The 19,565-nt window shown below is 41.7% G+C and overlaps 1 protein-coding gene and 1 non-coding gene across 2 annotated transcripts in view; one reads left to right on the plus strand and one right to left on the minus strand.

Annotated features, from left to right (window-relative positions):
* WASF3 (WASP family member 3) overlaps positions 1 to 19,565 on the plus strand; it is a 118,959-nt gene that overhangs the window by 11,268 nt on the left and 88,126 nt on the right. The window lies entirely within an intron of this gene.
* On the minus strand, positions 3,976 to 4,082 carry LOC121013040 (U6 spliceosomal RNA). Its single transcript, XR_005782472.1, has one exon. It is a non-coding gene; the product is annotated as a U6 spliceosomal RNA (small nuclear RNA).

The raw sequence follows: 19,565 nt of genomic DNA on the forward strand, positions 1-19,565 counted from the left end.
AGCATCTTTTCGTGTGTCTGTTGGCCATCTGGATGTCTTCTTTGCGGAAGTGTCCGTACCTTCTGCCCATTTTTTTTTTTAATTTTTTTTTTTTAACGTTTATTTATTTTTGAGACAGAGAGAGACAGAGCATGAATGGGGGAGGGGCAGAGAGAGAGGGAGACACAGAATCAGAAACAGGCTCCAGGCTCCGAGCTGTCAGCACAGACCCCGACACGGGGCTCGAACTCACGGACCGCGAAATCATGACCTGAGCTGAAGTCGGCTGCTTAACCGACTGAGCCACCCAGGCGCCCCCTCTTCTGCCCACTTTTCAATTGCATTATTTGGGGATTTTGGGGTGTTGAGTTGTATCAGTTATTTATGTATTTTGTATGTTAACCCTTTGTTGGATATGTCATTGCAAATATCTTCCGCATTCTGTAGGGTGCCTTTTAGTTTTGTTGGTTGATTGCTGTGCAGAATCTTATTTTTTTTGATGTACTCCCAATAGTTTATTTTTGCTTTTATTTTCCTTGCCTCAGGATACATATGTAGAAAAATGTTGCCATGGCTGATGTCAGAGAAATTATTGCCTGTGCTCTCTTCAAGGATTGTGATGGTTTCAGGTCTCACATTTAGGTCTTTAATCCATTTTGAGTTTATTTTTGTATATGGTGAAAGAAAGTGGTCCAGTTTCATTCTGTTTCATTTGGCTGTCCGGTTTTCCCAGCACCATTTGTTGAGGAGACTTTTCCCATTTGGTATTCATTCCTCGTTTGTAGAAGATTAATTGACCATATAACTGTGGTTTTATTTCTGGATTTTCTATTTTATTCCATTGATCTGGGTGTCTGTTTTTATGCCAGCACCATACTGTTTTAATTATTACCACTTTGTAATATAACTTGAAATCTGGAATTGTGATAGCGCCATATGTTTTTCAAGATTTCTTCGGCTATTTAAGGTCTTTTGTGATTCCGTACGAGTTTTAGGATTGTGTGTTCTTGTTCTGTGAAAAGTACTGTTGGTATTTTGATAGGGATCCCATTAAACGTATAGATTGCTTTGGGTGGTATAGACATTTTAACAGCATTTGTTCCAATGGTTTGGACTAACTTTGCATTCCCCTTTTGCATTACATTTATACAGTATCCCCTTTGCTCTTTAAAGCCTTGACAGCCTTTTGAAGCTACTGTAGCTTTGTTGTAGTTTGCTTTTGTCATTAGGAGGGTGCGTAAAAACCAGGTCTGTGTCTCCAAAGAGCCAGATAGTAATAGGAGTCAGGGGTGTAGGTCGACACTTTCGTACCCTGGAAAGGTTGGGAGTGCAGGAGGGAAAAGGCTCACCGGAAATTTGGTATACTCAAAAAGGTCCTGAAAACTCAATTTCAGTAAAGTACATTTTGGGCTCAGTGCATTGAATCTGTGACCTCCTGTAAGATCCTGCATTTTTGCCTAACGTTTACTTAAGCCTCTAACTTTTAAGAGGTACCTCTCCTGCTCTCCTACCAGGTTCAAGCCCTCTGCAGAAGATACTCGCTTGGTTTTGCAGGATTATGAAGATCCAGCAAACGTAACAAAGGCACTTCCTTTTTTAGGTGCCTTTTTTCCTCTGCCCTCATAGCTTAGTTACTTATTTGCACGGGGCCCCGAAGTTAGAATGCTGGTGTTTTTTTTCTGTTGCTTTCTCTTGAGGGCTAATGATTTCTGCTGGAATGCAAGTGAAGCATCTCAAATTTTCCAGATCTTTACTATGAAAAATCCTGGACTGTGGCAAATGAGAATATTTTATTAATTCCTGGAAATACTTGCTAAGAATACTTCTCTAGAGTGCTTATTTGTAGAGTAAAAACTGTGACTTCAATTTCCGTTACCATGCAGTGAACATAATTTTTGTGAAACAGTGGCTGTAAGGATCTAGAATTAACACTATATGGCTTGTGTTCACCAAATCTGTATTTGATACATTCAGTGCAGTATTGTGAGTTCTGGCTGTTTAACCAGCGGAATTATTCATTACAGAAGTTGATTTAAAAAAAAAAAATTTTTTTTTTTAACGTTTATTTATTTTTGAGGCAGAGAGAGACAGAGCGTGAACGGGGGAGGGTCAGAGAGAGGGAGACACAGAATCTGAAACAGGCTCCAGGCTCTGAGCTCGAACTCACAGACCACGAGATCATGACCTGAGCCGAAGTCGGCCGCTTAACCGACTGAGCCACCCAGGCGCCCCTACAGAAGTTGATTACGGACAGCTTATCGGAGTTGACTTACAGTTTCATTCGTTGTTTTTCATAATTAACCAGGTAAAAGGATGACAAATAAGTCAGTCATTTTCTTTTTAATTAAAATAAGGAACTTACAAACGATTCTTCGGTTTTATGTTTCGTTATGTAGAGAAGTTCACAGGCAGCCAGGACATGGGGTAATTATTCAGGAATTTCATTTGCTAGTATTTGTGTGTTGAAGGTACAGAGGGGAATGAGAGGTTTTACAATGTCTTTGCCGAGTCAGAATTGCCTTGTGAAGGACCTTACAGAAATTCCTAACTGTTTCTGAGCCTTTTAAGCGAAGAAACGGAAAGTTAGTACTCCTTCGATAGTTGTGGTAGGGTGGCTCTTGCTAGCTGGCCGAAGGAGTGGAGGGATGCCACTATCCCCTACTCCGGGAGAAGAGAGGAGTGTTGGTGACAAAGCCCTTCCTCCCAATTGGAGCTTCCTTGTTAAAGTACATAATATAATTCTCCCAGGCAATAGTGCGGGAAGCAAAAAAGGGAAGAGGAACTTAAAAAAAAAGGACTGAAGTGAGTTAGCACATGATTTGTAGTAAGTAGTGTCTCTAGGTCAGCAAGGAACACTGAATGAATGGGTAAGAAACTGGGAGATCCGGATACCAGAAATGGATAAAGGGGAGAAAGCGCATGGAAATAAACACAACATGGTTTTGGGATCAAGGTGATACTGGACTAATGATGATCTGAATTTACATAGCAGCTGTTCTGCTACCCTGCAGGAAGATCCCTCACCCAGCTGACAGGCTCTGACTGTAGTGCCTTTGGGTTTTGAGCCGAGTCACTTGGGTATACCCATAAACTAGTTTAAAAAACGACATGGTTGATTACGGTTTGCTTCTAGTAATAAGTTAGAGAGGGGTACTTTTGCTTTGTCGGGCAGTCACCCGGGGAGATTTGAGATGGAAACATAATGTATGTTACTGCCCTTGGTGAGCAGATATCCTTTCTTCGTGGTCTGACTAGTAAGCTGGTTCCTGGAAGGCAGAAGACTGGTTCTTTTTCATCTCAGAGTTTGACATACCACCTTACATACAGTAGGAGCTCAGTTAATCTCTGTTGATGCTATACATTTGGTAAGCATTCACTGTTGAACCTGCATGTTGCCCGTCTGGCCACATACCCCAGAGCAAGCTTATTCTGGGAAAACTATTAACCTCGTATTGCTTTACTGTGTGTGCGTTTTGTTGAAATTAAGCCGTGACCCGAAGATGCCTTACGAAAGACATTGCCTTATTGTAGGTCGGATAGTTTTCTAACACGAGTGGAGGATAGTAGCTGTGGGTGGTGCTGTAGAAATCTCAGGTCAGGGGCCTAGGCAAGTTTGAGATTCTCACCGTGCATTCTGTTGGATTTGATTTTTTTTTTTTTTTTTTTTTTTGTATTGTTTTAAAACCCCTAGCAACTTGGGATCGTAGGAAAGACAGAAAGAGTGCTGTACTTGGCATGGCATAGAACCTGGGTTTTGTGCTGGTTGGACTTGTGCTTGGACTTCATGCCTAATCTTGACCTTGTCCATGAAGTTTTCTGTAAGGAAGCCATGTTTCTTTCTTTCTTTCTTTTTTTTTTAATATATGAAACTTATTGTCAAATTGGTTTCCATACAACACCCAGTGCTCATCCCCAAAGATGCCCTTTTCAATACCCATCACCCACCCTCCCCTCCCTCCCACCCCCCATCAACCCTCAGTTTGTTCTCAGTTTTTAAAAAATACGGAATGCTTCATGAATTTGTGTGTCATCCTTGCACAGGGGCCATGCTAATCTTCTCTGTACCGTTCCAGTTTTAGTATATGTGCTGCCGAAGTGAGCACCATGTTTTGTGTTTCAAGTAGTTTCATGTTTGGCTTCTGTTGTTTTTCAACCATTCTTTGAAAGACCTTCTCCACTACCAGATTGTTAGAAAAAGATCCTTTCGTGTTTCTTCTAGTCCTTTAGTGGCTTCATGCTGTATATTTTTGCTGCATTTAGAGCTTTGTGTAGTATATGGGCAAGGTAAGGACTCAGTTTGGGATCCCCACCCCCCCCCCCCCTTACTGCATACTCGTTTAATTAATAGTCTTTACCCCAGTGATTTGAAACGCCGCCTCCATTTTATACTGAGTTCCTTGGTATATTCATTAGTTCCTGCACTTTCTAATCTGTTCAGTTATTAGGTTTATTTCCTCAGATGTCAGCACCACACTGTTTTAACTATTGTAGCTTTATAATGTTTCAGTATTCTGTAGGGATGGCCCCTACTCTTTAGTCTTTTTCAGAAGTGCCTTGTCTATCTTTGCTTGATTTTCTACAAGAACTTTAAAATCGCCTTGTCTAGCCCCTAAGGGAATCGCTGGGGGTGCTGGAAAGCAAACCTTCCTCTGTGATGAATGATCCTGGATTCTGAGAGCCCCATCTGCATTGTAAATCTGGAGACTTGGTTTCAGACTTCGTTCTGACGTTCACTGGTGCTGCAGTGAAAAATTAGATTTGTGTTTTACAGCTTTGCAGATGTGTACAGGTGCTTTTAAAGAATTACTGTGGGGGCGCCTGGGTGGCTCAGTCGGTTGAGCGCCCGACTTTGGCTCAGGTCACGATCTCGCGGTCCGTGAGTTTCAGCCCCGCGTCGGGCTCTGTGCTGATGGCTCAGAGCCTGGAGCCTGTTTCAGATTCTGTGTCTCCCTCTCTCTCTGCCCCTCCCCCATTCATGCTGTCTCTCTCTGTCTCAAAAATAAATAAACGTTAAAACAAAAAAGAATTACTGTGTACTTGCTGTTTTTGTCCCTTTACTTTTTCAATCAGTAGATATAACCATTAGAAAACTCCTCAATTTTTTAGCGTTGCAGAAGGGCCCTCATACTTGCAAACGTTGGGGACAACTGGTTGAGAGTTCTCTAAGCTCTTCTCTGTTCTAAAATTCAGTTCTAAATAATAAAAGGTGGTATATCATCAATCCAATCAAGGATTGAATTTAAATCTTTGTAGCCACTGAAAGGGCTACTCTACCAAGAGAAGCTGCAGAAACGTTTCTTGGCAAGATCATTTGTCTGTGTCTTTCTTTTCCTCTGTAAGCAGTTGGTGTTTTGAAAGGAAGCATATTGTCTAGGTTTTCAAAGTTCTCTAAAAACAGGATGGGGGAGTGCGTTATTTTCGAAGCTTGTAACACGATTGCATTTTAAGCGGAATTAAGTGCTTTGAAAGCTTGAATTTGTGTTGTTATAGTTGAGTATTTATGATTGAAATAACTACGCACATGTCTTCTTCCCTTTCTGTGTGATCACTGTTAAGTCTAGCGAGAGCCTCTGGACAGAATGGTTGGTTTATAGGAGAAGACAATCAAGGCTGTGATAATTCTCAAAAGTAAAGCTTTACATTTTGAAGGGTAAGTCACATCTATAGTTTGTATGATTCTGTAACAGATGGGGAAATCATGGAACAAATGATGAGAGAAAATTGGCCTTTATCTGTTGGCAAATGGCAGTCAATGAAGAGATGACAATTTTTTTGGCTCCTTTTGGAAAATTACTTTCAGGATTCATCGATTGAAAATTGCTACAGGACTTGGGGCGCCTGGGTGGGTGGCTGAGTCGGTTCAGTGACTGACTGTTGATTTCAGCTCAGGTCATGATCTTGCTGGTTCATGAGATCAAGCCCTGAGTCAGGTTCTGCACTGACAGTGTGGAGCCTGCTTAGGAGTCTCTCCCTCTCTGTTTGCCCCTCCCCCACTTGCTCCCTGTCTCTGTCTCTGTCTCTGTCTCTCTCAAATAAATAAACATTTAAAACTAATAATAAAATTGCTACAGGACTTAAAACTCTAAAAACATTTACCAGAAAGTCTAGAATTGTATACTGAATAATATTCTGAAGTTAAGGTTGAGGTTTGGGATATGTTGAGTCTAATTAAACCAGACTCAGTCTATTTAAGAGTCTAATGTTCTTAAGGAGGAATAAACATAATTAGATAAGCTGATCTAAATTACCATTATTAAAATTAGAAAGGTTGGAGAGGGGAGTTTAAGAAAACAAAAATATAAGCAGAAAATAATCCTGAGAATGAAAGTCAGTTTATTGAATCTTCAGATGTTGTTTGTGTGCCGAAAAGGAATAGAATGTCCCAGGAATGTGAGACTTCTTCAGATAAAGCTCTTGAGTTTACATTTCCTTTTTTCAAGAGTACATGTGACTAGAATAAATCAGAATCCGAGCCCCAATTCCACATTCCTGGGAGGGAAACCGGCCCCTTTTGGGTAGCGCCTGTCTCTGTCCAGTCAGCCGTGGCCACAAGGTGGGGGTGGGGGTCACAAAGCCCAGGGTTTCAAAGGGTCATTAACCCCTCACATTTCTACTAAAGTCAAACGGCACCTTAAAATGGACTTGTGTTTCAGTTGTCACCACAGATTATGTTTTGGGAAATTGGTATTTTTTTTCCTTGGAGTTCAGTTCGATCTTGCGGACTCTTTGCAGTCTTAAAAAGCTTTAATTTACAGTCTGTTAGAGTGCCCGTGTAGCCCCGTCCTGGCGAACACTGGGGTTTTTCATATGTTTTAATCTCTACTAATCTAGTAAGTGAAAATGAGGTAACACATCATGGCTTCAGTTTGCATTTCTTCAGTATTATGGAAGGTTGGGCATTTTTGGGGATCTGCTTTTTCCACTAGCCATCAGGGGGATGGTAACTTAGTTCCTTTCTGTTCTTGTTCAACCAGATTGGTGGGCTACAGGGAGTCTTTTGTAGCGTGCCACTTTGGAGGAAGTTCCAGCTTGTTCTATCAGCCATCACATTAGCACTAAAAATGGCTCATCTCAGGGCTGGCTCAGGTGGAGTGAAGTGCCGGCAGAGCATTAAAGGGAAGTGGTCACAGGGCAGGTGTCATGGTGGGAACCGTCGTGATTGGTAGACAGCAAACCGTCACTGCAAATCGAGCTTCGCGTGGACGGAGCACTGTATGGTTTAGAAAGTTACTTTATGTAGGCAAGCGGCAAAGTCCTCTGAAGGCTTAGAGATCTGGGCCTGGCATGGCGTTGTCAGTAGGTGCGTTTGTATGAGGGGTCTTGCTGTTTAACATCAGGTGAATGTTCTGAATGAAATCGTGCCATGACGCAGCCTTTGGAAAGATTTTTGCACGTATCTCGTGTTTAAACCTTTCCTTTTGTTATTTCTTCAAAGCTCAACAGAGCTGGGTGGGCCGATAACGTGTAATTCTCTTGAAATTAAATTAAAAACAACCACATTATGGTAGGTTGGTTGGGGTGTAGGGCGTTTTCCACCTCTGAGAATGTTAGAGCTCGTGCTTTGGATTGTCTTGAACATATACTCCATTTGGCTGGATGTTTCTTTAGATTTTAATATTCATGAGCACTGTCATCATGCTTCTTAGCATTGAATTAAAGCCAAGGTAGGGCTGTCGAAGGCATTTTCGCCTTTCTTTTGCGTTACTTCCTTGACTGGGCTCTCTCCGTTTCTGGGTTTCTGCCAGTGCAGATGAAGGTTTACTTCATTAGCTCTCAGTGTACAACAGTGAATGGAAAACATAAACATGCGTCTGTTCTTGCATGTCGAACTTTCCCCTTCCCCTTTGCAACCAACTCCTTTGGGGAAGCTGAAACTGAAGACCCGTGTCTGAATAGCATTTTAACAGTATTTCTCATTAATATGCTTTGTCAGTCCTCAATTTGCAAGAAAGGCACTGTCAGGATGTTCTTGGTTTGAAGCCTGGATGCTTTGATTTCCGTCCTGTTAATTTCTTATCCGTGACCCTCTGCTGGGAAATGCCCTCCCCCGCCTTCCCGTTTGATCACATTAAGGAGAAAAAGTAAAACTTCTGATATCTTTTTAAAATTGTTCACATATTAATAAGATTGCCACCTCTTCCTCTCTGTGTGAAGATGTAATATAGTATATACTTTTGCTTCAGTAGTTTTTCCGAATTTTGACCTTTTTTATTTGAGAAAAAAACCTAAAGGAAGGCATAAGGTGGAAAGTTGTTGATTATTCTCTTTAAATGTGTTTCCTCTTACAGATGTCATCTTTAAGTGTAGGTTTTAAACCAGAACTATCCCCTACAACTTGACTCACAGAAAGTAATCTGGAAGAGATTTACGTGCACATCAGATCTACATGAGATCACTGGGTGAGGTCACCAAGGGAAAGGTCCAAATAAACCCATCTAAAATCTGGTAATCTCGTAATTCTCTGGCATTTTGGAAGATGATAGGTACTATAGAGAAAAAGAAACCATTAAAGATGTTGCAGTTTTGTGTGGGGTGGGGTCAGAGAAGATAGTATTTGAATAGAGATTTGAAGGAGGCTCCAGGGGTGTGGGGTGGGTGGGGAGGGACATTCCAGGAGAGGTCATAGCAAATGCAAAGGTCTTCCTCTTTGGAATGGCTGCTCCCTGGTGTGTAGAGGGAATTGGCCTAGGAAGGCAGCCAGGCCTGAAGTAGAATGAGAGAAGGGGGTGGGGTGTGAGGGAGAGGGGATGAGAGAGAGAGAGAGAGAGAGAGAGAGAGAGAGAGAGAGAGGATGAGGACAGAGTGGTAAAGGGAGGGAAGGAGGCAGGTCAGGTACCTATCTTCTAGGTCATTGTAAAGGTTTTGGCTTTGACCTGAGTGAGGTGAACAATGATTAGAGGTTTTGAATAGAGGAGAGACATGATCCAACTTCCCCTTTGATAGAATTGCTCTGGAGCAAAGGATAGAGGCAGGAGACCAGGGGGAGTCCTCAGGTGGGAGCTGCCTGATGGCGGCCCTGGGTTGGAATGGAAGCAGTCGAGGTGGGAGGAGTGTTCTGATTTTCATATGTTTAATTTTTTTTTTAATGTTTGTTTATTTTTGAGAGACAGAGAGAGACCAAGCATGAGCATGGGAGGGGCAGAGAGAAGGGGAGACACAGAATCCAAAGCAGGCTCCAGGCTCCGAGCTGTCGGCACAGAGCCTGATGTGGGGCTCGAACTCACAAACCACGAGATCAAGACCTGAGCCAAAGTCGGACGCTTAACTGACTGAGCCACCCAGGCACCCCTGATTTTGATATATTTAAAAGGCAGAATCACCCGTGGTATTTGCCGATGGATCCGATGTGAGCTATGTGAGGGAGAGGGGGGAGAGAAGTTAAGGATGCCTAGCGTTTTTTTTGTTTTGTTTTTTAATATTTATTTTGAGAGAGAGAGAGAGAGTATGCGAGTAGGGGAAGGGCAGAGGGAGAGAAAGAGTCCCAAGCAGGCTCCGCATTGTCAGCTCAGAGCCGCCTTATTTTAGATGCAGAGAAATTATTTTCCCAAGGTGTTTCTTAATAGGTTGCACAACTTGTGTCCGTATTTTCAGTGCTTCCCTTCAGTTTAGTCTTTTCAGAAATTGAACAGTCTGATACTTGCATAATGGGGAGTGGTTCGTAAATTTCGATGGCGTTTCGGGTCCTGTTTCTAGGGTCTGTGCGATTTTGCTGGAGTCCCTGCCATGCTGCTATGCGGTGTTGATTCAGTGAGTGAAAGAACTGAGGCGAATGTGTGTGTGTGTCTGTGGGGGCGGAGGGTTGTACTACAATGAAGACAGGAAATGTGAAAAATACCATCTTAGCTGGTAGATGGAAGGATCACTTGTCTTGTGAGATTTTCTGCCTTCAGCGTTGCAGAGTTCATCTTGGCTCAGAGCAGCTTAGTAGAAGCACAGGCTTCCATAAGTATGTTGCTTTCCTGTCCTTCCTGAGTTTCCGGGTTCAGGAGTGGGAAGGTACCAGGTTTTGTAAAAGTTCTGCCTCCTGGTGATGCTAAAGGAGAAACCATGGAGGGCCCACGCACTTCCTGTTTATAATTACATTTTGATTTTCCTAGACCATTTACTAAGCCGCCTGAAGTTTGCTTTGTTTTAAACTTTTATTTTACATTATTTTTACTATTAATCTTGAGGCTTATTTCTTTTAAAACGATTCCAGGTTTTTTTTTACATAATTTTATACACACACACACACACACACACACACACACACACACATTGTCTTATTATGTCACCTGTTAATGTTTGTCTTACTAGCATTTATTTCATTCCTGATTGTCTTGCACATTGATTTATCTACCCTTCCTGGCTCACTTTCCAGTAGAAGCCGAGCTTCACAAAAACAAGAAATTGTCTTTTACTGCATTTTATCCCCAGTACTTAAGTGATAGTAGATAATAGGTATTCGGTAAATAGTCTTGCATAAATAAATACTGCAGACCCTATTTTGTATGCTGTAAAATATTCAGTGTCATAAGAAGTTTATCCCATAATTAAAAAGTCTTCTGAAATACTACCTAGGCAGTTGCATAATTACTTATTTTATAGATCTAATTTAATTTGCTTTGAGTTAATTATTTTGCTTGGTTATTTAGTTTCTTCGGTTTTATTATTGGAAATAACATTGAAAGGAGGACATCTTTATATATAGATCCTTGACCACATTTGTATTTATTCCTTTCACGTATCGTAAAGAATTATTAGTTGAGATCATTTAGGTCTGAACATGTACTGACAACAGAAGTATAATAGTTTACACCTCCATTGACATTTTACAAGGGCCCCTTTCTTCTAGAATTTGATCTCCAATACTGTTTTCTTCTCGTTTTATACTCCTTCCCTTTGGCAAGCCCATCTCTTACTGCTTTTACAGCCAGTGCTGGTGATTTGTGGCCTCTTAACCTCAGGCTGTAACTCTGTATGTGCTAGATCCTGGAGATCCTCTGTACCTCAAGTTCACATTCCCCAACGGCATAATGATTATCTTTCCATCAGAATCTGCTCCCCGCTGCTCTGTTCCCTTGTGAGGTAAGTGAAAGTAACATCTTTTCAGGCGCCCAAATGGAAATGTGGGCATGATTCTCAATTCTTCTCTTTCCTCTTTATCCTTAACTAGTTGGTACAAACCCCTTTGTTTCCATGCTTTTTCCTCCTCCTCTGGTTTAAGCTTATTACCACCTCTTCCTTGGACTATTAGATTATTGCTCTGACTTCCTCTATCACTTTGCTCTAATGGATCATCCTTACTGCCAAAGCTGTCTTCCTAAAAGGCCCATCTTCTCTTGCTGTCCTAATTAAATTCCTTCAAACTCTCCTAGTTCCTTACAGAGTGAAGTTTGAGCAGAGACTTCAGCAGAGACTGTGCTCCGCTTGCCCTCCGCACAGTCCACCCTTCATCATTTCTTGTAATGAGGGATTTTCCTCCCCCTTATTCTCCAGGTGCGTTGCACCCTTGGTGTTCCACGTATGTGTCTTAACTCTTTTGTCCCTCAGTGGCTGGACTCTGTCTAGAATACTGTCCCTCACTTATTCACTTAACATTCATTTGTAAATTCAGCTCCAAGAAGACTTTCTTACTGACTCTTTTCTAGTGATAGCTTCCTTTTCTGTACAGCTGCGGGTGGTGTTTCAGCACTTCTGTGACAGAATATTCAACGTCATTTATAGGTTCGTATGCTAGGCTGTGTGATTGAGTCTTATTTGTCCTTGATTCCGTGGCACTTACCGTAAGAGACTATTGTAGAAAAAATATTTAACAAGTATTAATTGAATTAATGAATATATCAATGGAAACATCCTTGAAATTGATATCTTTTTAGTGTTCTTCCTTTCTGCTTCTGTCTGGGAAGTATCATTTCCATTTAGTCTGAAGAACTTTAGCATCTTTTGTAGTATGGATCTGTTCATCTTTGGTTTATTGGAAAATGTCTTTGTTTTGCTTTCTTTTTATTTTTAAATTTTTTTTTCAACATTTATTTATTTTTGCGACAGAGAGAGACAGAGCATGAATGGGGGAGGGGCAGAGAGAGAGGGAGACACAGAATCGGAAACAGGCTCCAGGCTCCGAGCCATCAGCCCAGAGCCTGACGCGGGGCTCGAACTCCCGGACCGCGAGATCGTGACCCGGCTGAAGTCGGACGCTTAACCGACTGCGCCACCCAGGCGCCCCTATTTTTAAATAATTATAGTCTCACAGGAGATTTCAAAAAAATCACAGTCTCGTGTGCCCTTTGCCCAGTTTTCCCAAATGGGGACATCTGGTATACCTGTCTGTTACTGTAGTAGCAAAACCGAAAAATTGATCTTAGTATATTTCTATTAACTATTAAGATTAAGATCAATTAAGATTAAGATTAAGATCTTATTCACTGTTCAGTGTATTTTCAGTTACACTGTGTGCGTGTGTGTGTAGTTCTGTACAACTGTATTACGTGTAGATTTGTGTAAGCACTGCCACAGTCAAGATACGGTACTGTTTTCATCACCGTATAAGGTCTCCCTCGTGCTTTTTAAAAATAATCTCATCCACTCTACCCCCTACACCCTGTTCTCCATGTCTGTAGTTGTGTTATTTTGAGAATGTTACCTGCATTGAATTGTACTGTACTTAGTAAAAAATGGGCAGAGGACCTGAATAGACACTTTTCCAAAGAAGATAGGCAGATGGTCAACAGACACATGAAAACATGCTCAACATCAGTAATCATTAGGGAACTGCAAATCAGAACCACAGTGAGATATCACCTCATACCTGTCAGAATGCTGCTTTCAGAAAGACAAGACATAACTAGTGTTAGTGGGGATGTGGGGAAAAGGGAATCCTCACGCACTGTTGTTGGGAATGCAAACTGGTGCAGCCACTGTGGAAAACCGTATGGAAGCTCCTCAAAGACTTTAAAAATGGAACTGCCATATGATGCGGCAATTTCGGTTCTGGGTATTTATCCAAAGAAAAAGAAAACACTAATTCAAAAAGGTATATACACCCCTGGGTTCACTGCAGCATCATTCATGATGGGAACAGCCTGTGTGTGTGTGTGTGTGTGTGTGTGTGTGTGTGTGTGTGTGTGTGTAGGGATTACCACTCAGCCCTACAAAGAATGTGATCTTGCTGTTTGCAACAACATGGATGGACCTACAAGGCATTATGCTAAGTGAAATAAGACAGACAAAGACCCAGGACCTTGTGATTTCACTTGAATATTAAATCTGAACAACAAAACAGACCAAAGAAAACAAATAGATTCATCAATATAAAGAACAAACTGGTGGTTGCCAGAAGGCAAGGGTGGGGGGAATTAAGAGACAGACTTCCAGTTGTACAATAAGTAAGGCCCAGAGATGAAAAGTACAGCGAAAAGAATATGGCCAATGATACTGTAATAACTCTGTATGCGACAGGGGTAGCTAGACTTACCCTGGTGATAATTTCGTAATGTGTATAAATATCGGATCGCTCTGGTGAACACCTAAAACTAATATAACGCTGTCTGTCAGCTATACCTCGATGATAAGAAAGTTTCACCAAACCCAAGATAATAAACTAATTAAAACTATGTGGGTATGGCACGGTTTCTTTAGAAGACCTGACAAACAAACCCGTCTTCACCGGAAATCATGTTCCGCAGCGGTGATCAAAGGGTGGGAATAAGGTGAAGCAAATCATCATGTTCAGGGTGTCTGAGTGATATCGTTTTGCAAGATGAGCTCCATTTTAATTTACAGAAACACTCTTAGGTAAAGTCAAGTGAATTAAAAATTCTTAAAAGCGAATTAAAAACAAACCGCATGAGTGAACGGATTCCCAGTTCAAGAAGTCCTAACAACTGAAAGCGAACTCATTTTTCTTCATTGACTATATAATCTGTGAGTATTTGTGGAAGTTAAAATAGTGTTGATATTTTTTGTTTTATTGCTGAATATCTGTAACAGTGCTTAGGTCCACCTAATGAAAAGATGAGTCAGATACATAGAATGTGCTACTGCGAGCGTGTTTTTAAGGCATTCATTATACAGTGTATCTCATGTCTTACATCCTAATAAAATATTATAATGAAAACAATCCAGAATGCCCTTACAAATCATTCAGATCGTTGTCTGTATCAATATTTCTTCCTTTTTATTGCTGAGTAGTAAAGCATCGTATGGATTCACCAGAGTTTGTTCAGCCATCCACCCGAATAACATTTGACTGGTTTCTAGTATTATGAATAAAGCTGCTGTGTTCACATACAGGTTTCTGTATGGAAATAGGTTTTAACTTCTGTGGAATAAATGCCCAGGAGTGTGTATTGGCCCAGGGTCCAATGGCAAGTGCGTATTTAGTTTGGTAAGAGCTTGCCAAACTGTTTTCCAGAGTAGCTGTACTATTTTTATTTTACATCCCCACCAACGGTGTATGGGTGATCTAATTTCTCTGGCTCCTCATCAGAATTTGGTGTTATTACTGTTTTTTATTGTAACTGCTCCAGTGTGTGTGTAGTGATACCTCACTGTGGTTTTAGGTGGCATTTCCCAAACGGCTAATGATGTTGACCAGTGATGTTGGCCATTAATGTTAATAATTGATTGCCATCTGTCTCTCCTCTTTGATGAAATGTTTCCTTCTGTCTGTTGCTCATTTTATACTTGTGTGCTTTTTCTTTTAACTGTTGAGTTTTGTGATTCTTTATATATTCTAGGTAGGAGGCTTTTGTGGCATGTTCGGTTTCCAGATATTTTCTCCGTGTGTAACTTGCTTTCATCCTCTTAACAGAGTCTTTGCAGCTCAAGACTGCAAAGTTTGATGGTTTTGTTTTTGAAAGTATTTCTGCTGGATGAAAAATTCTGTGTTAGGGATGCCTGGGTAGCTCAGTTGGTTAAGCGTCTGACTCTTGATTTTGGCTCAGGTCATGATCACGGTTCGTGGGAGTGAGACCCGCATCGGGCTCCACACTGACAGCATGGAGCCTGCTTGGGATTCTCTCTCTTTCTGCCCCTCCCTTGCACGCACACACGCACGCACGCACTCTCTCTCTCTCTCAAAATAAATTTAAAAAATTCTGTGTGACAGTTTATTTTTTCTCCTTCCTCAGCATTCTAAACACGTCACTCCATTGCATTCTGATTTTCACTATTTTTGATAAAATGTCCCTTTCTTACATGTTATTCGTATTGTGGTTCCCTTTTTCCTATTGGTGGCTTTGGATGTTTTCTCCTTATCTTTGGTTTTCAGCAGTTTGGCTATCATGTGCCTACGCGTGGTTTTCTTTGTATTTATCCTCCTTGGAATTGAGTGAGCTTCTTGGATCTGTGGGTTGATGTCCTCTATCACGGTCTGGAAAGTTCTTAGACATTGTTTCTTCAGGTATTTCTTCTGTCCCCTTCTGTCTTTCTCACCTTCTGGGACCCCAGTTACACTTGTAGTCGAGCCATTTGATATTGTGACACAGATCTTGGGAAACTTTGTTGTGCTTTTTAAATTATTTTTTTCTCTTGACATTTGTAGAACTGTCTGGTGTTTCCAGTTTGCTGTTAAGTGCATTGAAGTATTTATTCCAGAAGTTGTAGTTCTCTTTTCTCCCTTTTCTGTTCAGCTGTTTAGTTTCTGTTTTATTCTGCTGAGATCCTTCCCTGTTCATGTTTACTGCTCATCTTTCCTACAAGATTTTTTAGTACATTGAACATAGTTGGGTCTGCTGGTTGCAGTCCAGGGTCATATATGGGCTTATCTTCGTTGCCCGTTTTTTCTCTTTTTTATGAATCATATTCTTCCTCTCTTGTTCGATGACTTTCTTGTGTGGTGGTCACTGTGTGTAATGAACAGTGAAGCCTGGAGGATACCACACAAAAAGGGCTTGTCCCTCTTTTGGTCATGCTGCTGACACGAGGGACTGAGCTGGGCCTAGACTTTGCTGTAGCAAGAGTTAGGTCCACTTCATCATTAGCTGCAGATATTTTGGGAGTGGGATTGAGACATTGTTTTCGGGAGAGCTTCAGAATGATCCCAGGAAGACCTTGGAGATTTCTGTGCTTTAGAGCTAGGCTGCCAACTTTTTTTTTTATTACTTTTTTTTTTAATTAATTTAAATTAATTCATTTTTTGATAGAGACAGAGCGTGAGTGGGGAAGGGGCAGAGAGAGAGGGAGGCACAGAATCTGAAGCAGGCTCCAGGCTCCGAACTGACAGCACAGAGCCCGACGCGGGGCTCGAACTCACGGGCCGTGAGATCATGACCTCAGCTGAAGTTGGACACGCAACCAACTGAGCCACCCAGGCGCCCCGTAGGCTGCCAACTTTCTGAACAATGACGGACTCTGGGTTTTATAGCTTGGCTGCTAGTTTTGGGAACACTAATGAGTCCTCTTTGCCCTCCGGTCTGTGGCTTTCTTCTCTGGAGATCTCTCTTTGCCCTACTGTTTCTTAGAAGAAGTTTTCTCAGCTCTCCTTTCTTCCTCCTGGTGTTAGAGGGTGCCTGGATATGGAACCTCTCAGCTCTTGTGTTCTGTCTGTATGTGTGCCATCTACATTATTTGGTAAAGATCCCAGTGGAAGAGTTGGCAGGTGAGTGCAGACTTGCCCTGTGTCTGGGGCTCCTTGAGATTCTAACCCAACATTTCTGCTCATGTGTGGACATCAAAGGTTTATTAACAGTTCCGCTGATATTTCCTTACCCCTGTTTATGGCAGGTTCTCCTTCCTGGCACTCTGCTGGGGATGAAAACAGTTGTGGGTCCCGTCTCTCCTAGGAAGGCCTTGTCAATATCTGGTATTTACTTCATTTAGCTTTCTTTCTGTTCTGAGCTTTTTTTTAAATTATTTTTTTATGGGCTTCTTTCTTTCCTTTTCTTTTGAAAACTGAAGCTTTCTTCAGTTTATACTCATTATTATGTAAATTTGGTTTATTAACGTTTCTTATGAATATGTTTAACATTTTACTAATGAAGCACTGATACTATCTGTATTAATTTCTGATCCTTAGGCAATCTGTTCCCTTAAGCAGTGGTCTTAAAAACCATTTGATTATGTACTTCATAATAAGAAAATGAGCACAGAGTCCCAATATATGCATACCTTTTTTAAGTTTATTTATTTTGAGAGAGAGAGAGATAGAGACAGTCAGCCTGAGTGGGGGTGGGGGGAGGTCAGAGAGACAGAGAAGGAGAGGAAGAGAGAGAATCCCAAGCAGGCTCCACACTGTCAGTACAGAGGCAGATGTGGGGCTCCAACTCAAGAACTGTGAGATCGTGACCTGAAGCAAAATCAGACACTTAACTGACTGAGCCCCCTGGGCGCCCCTGCATATCTTACAAATTATAGATATATACTAGGTTATTAAACTGTATTTTTCCCACGTTTTAAGACCTTAAGCAATATAAGATTCATAAAATTTAAAAATTTTTATATTTACCTCAAATTGTTAATAGTGGATATAAATTTGTTTCAATTCATTGCTTTGATGACTGTGAAAAAATTTTAAGTTGATTTCTATAGATGTGTTCAGATTATGATTGTATTTGACTCATGTAGCTGACAAGAGGAAGTTACCTAGACAAAGTGTCACTTTTGCCATTTTCTTGTTAGCGGTGAGAAATAAGCCCACTGCTCCAGTCAAAGGAGGGACACAGAGACTCGGAGCACAGTGAAGCAAGGCTTTAATCAATGTTCTTGCAAGAGCAGGTGTCTGATGGACAGGCATGCTCGGGGCAGTTACAGCAGACAATTTGTCTCCTAGTATGCAAGTCCCTCCCCTGGGTCCTCATTGGCTGAGCACTACAGGGTTACAGCTTCCCCGGAAGTCGCCTGTGCCCATGTAAGGCAAAAAGTAGTCTGATTGGAACAAATGTACATTCCTTGAGGTGACACACAGACTCTCAGTCCCTCCTCCCTTTGTTCTTTGGCACGTGCTCATTGCAGAGCCCGTGATCAGAGAGGGGAAGAAGAACCAGGAATCGAAGGGTCTAAGGGTTTGGGACTCCATTGTGTGTGTGTGTGTGTGTGTGTGTGTGTGTGTGTGTGTGTGTGTGTTGGGGGGGTTGTACATATTTCCAGTAGGTTGTGAACCTATTGTTAACTAGACAGCACCGCTTTTATTTGGTATTTCTGAAAATAGATCATCTCTCTTCCTACATCAGCTTATTCTTGTGTTAATCAATATTTAATCCTTTTGTTGTTGTTCCAGGAGTCTCTTTTTTTACCCTCCTCTTTCATTTTTGTGAGAATTAGTTTTATTGAAACTGGTTAAAATGACTTGTAATTCCACTTTGCCTGGGCCCCTGTGGACTGAACCTCTGCAGAACATCTCACCTGCCAGTAGCTCTTGGGGCAGGGCTCTCCTTTCCTTATCCCGTAATTGTATACTGTTGGGAGGAAGACGTTCCTCTGCCCTTCAGGATCCTTCTACCTGGACTTAGAATCAAATTGACATGAGACAGATTAACAGGAGAAAATCAAATTTAATAGTGTACATAAAAGGGGAATCCACACAGACATGAAATTTTGAAGACAATGAGGCAACGTGAAGCTTATAGGAGCTACGGAGGGGGGTAGGGCCTGAGGATACAAAGGAGAGGAGATCATTAGGGGGAAGGTGAGAGGAGCTACGTTTGGAAAAACAAGTTGCCCTATGATACAGATCCGTTTTTTAGGTAAAGGGGAATCTCCCTTAATAGCTCTCTTCATGATGCAGGCTCTCCTTTCCAGTGCAATTAAGCAGTTGAGGACCAGGGAGAGAGCTTTTCCTGCATCTGCTGGGTTTTGATTACTTTTAACTCAAAATAATGTTTATGCCAAAGTGGCCCATCCTGGGGCAGCCTCCCCCGACCACCTCCTATAATACCTTGATACATGACTGCTGACCTGTCGTTCACAGGAAGACACGGTGTCTTACATATGTTAACTATGAGTAAGGCTTATTAATTCCTCTTCTGTCTCCCTATTCATTTTGTGTTTCCATTTCTCCCTGCCCATCGGGGCCCTGCACTTTGTAAATCATTGCCCTAGAAAACTAGAGCCAGTTCTGTATTTGGGGAGCAGCTCTTCCTTTCACATTCTTAGAGCGTTCACTGCCTCTGTTCAGCCAACTTTCCTGTTGATCCTGTTAGAGTAGCTATTCCCCAACCGCCCCCCTGCCCCTGCCCCTGGCAGGCACATCTAGAGCACAGCAGGATCCTTCTGGAAGTCCTAGGGCAAGCCATCTCTGTGTAATGTCATAGAACGGAAGTGAACAGTCATCCCACGGGATTCAATTCATTTAGGCCAAGTAGGCAAAATATTTCCAAAGGCATCATCTGCTGTAAGTGGACTGGGAGTTCACCTTGCCTTTGCCACTAAGAAGCTGGTGGTAATATTCAGTTATTCCTACTCTCCGAAAAGTACTCATTTGTTAATTGGGGTTTATACCACCTGCCTTCTCTTTGGGCGCTAGTGATTAAGTGATATGCTGAACGCAGAAGTCCATAGTAGATTTCCCAGGACTCGAACAGCTTTCGGAGGATTGCTGTAGAGAGATTGTGAAGTTTACCTTTCAGAGTGGAGTGCACGGTAAGGTGAGTGGAATGGAAATTTGA

The sequence above is a fragment of the Herpailurus yagouaroundi genome, unplaced genomic scaffold, assembly GCF_014898765.1.
Source record: "Herpailurus yagouaroundi ecotype Mexico unplaced genomic scaffold, PumYag 197, whole genome shotgun sequence".
In the NCBI taxonomy this organism is placed as follows: Eukaryota; Metazoa; Chordata; class Mammalia; order Carnivora; family Felidae; genus Herpailurus; species Herpailurus yagouaroundi.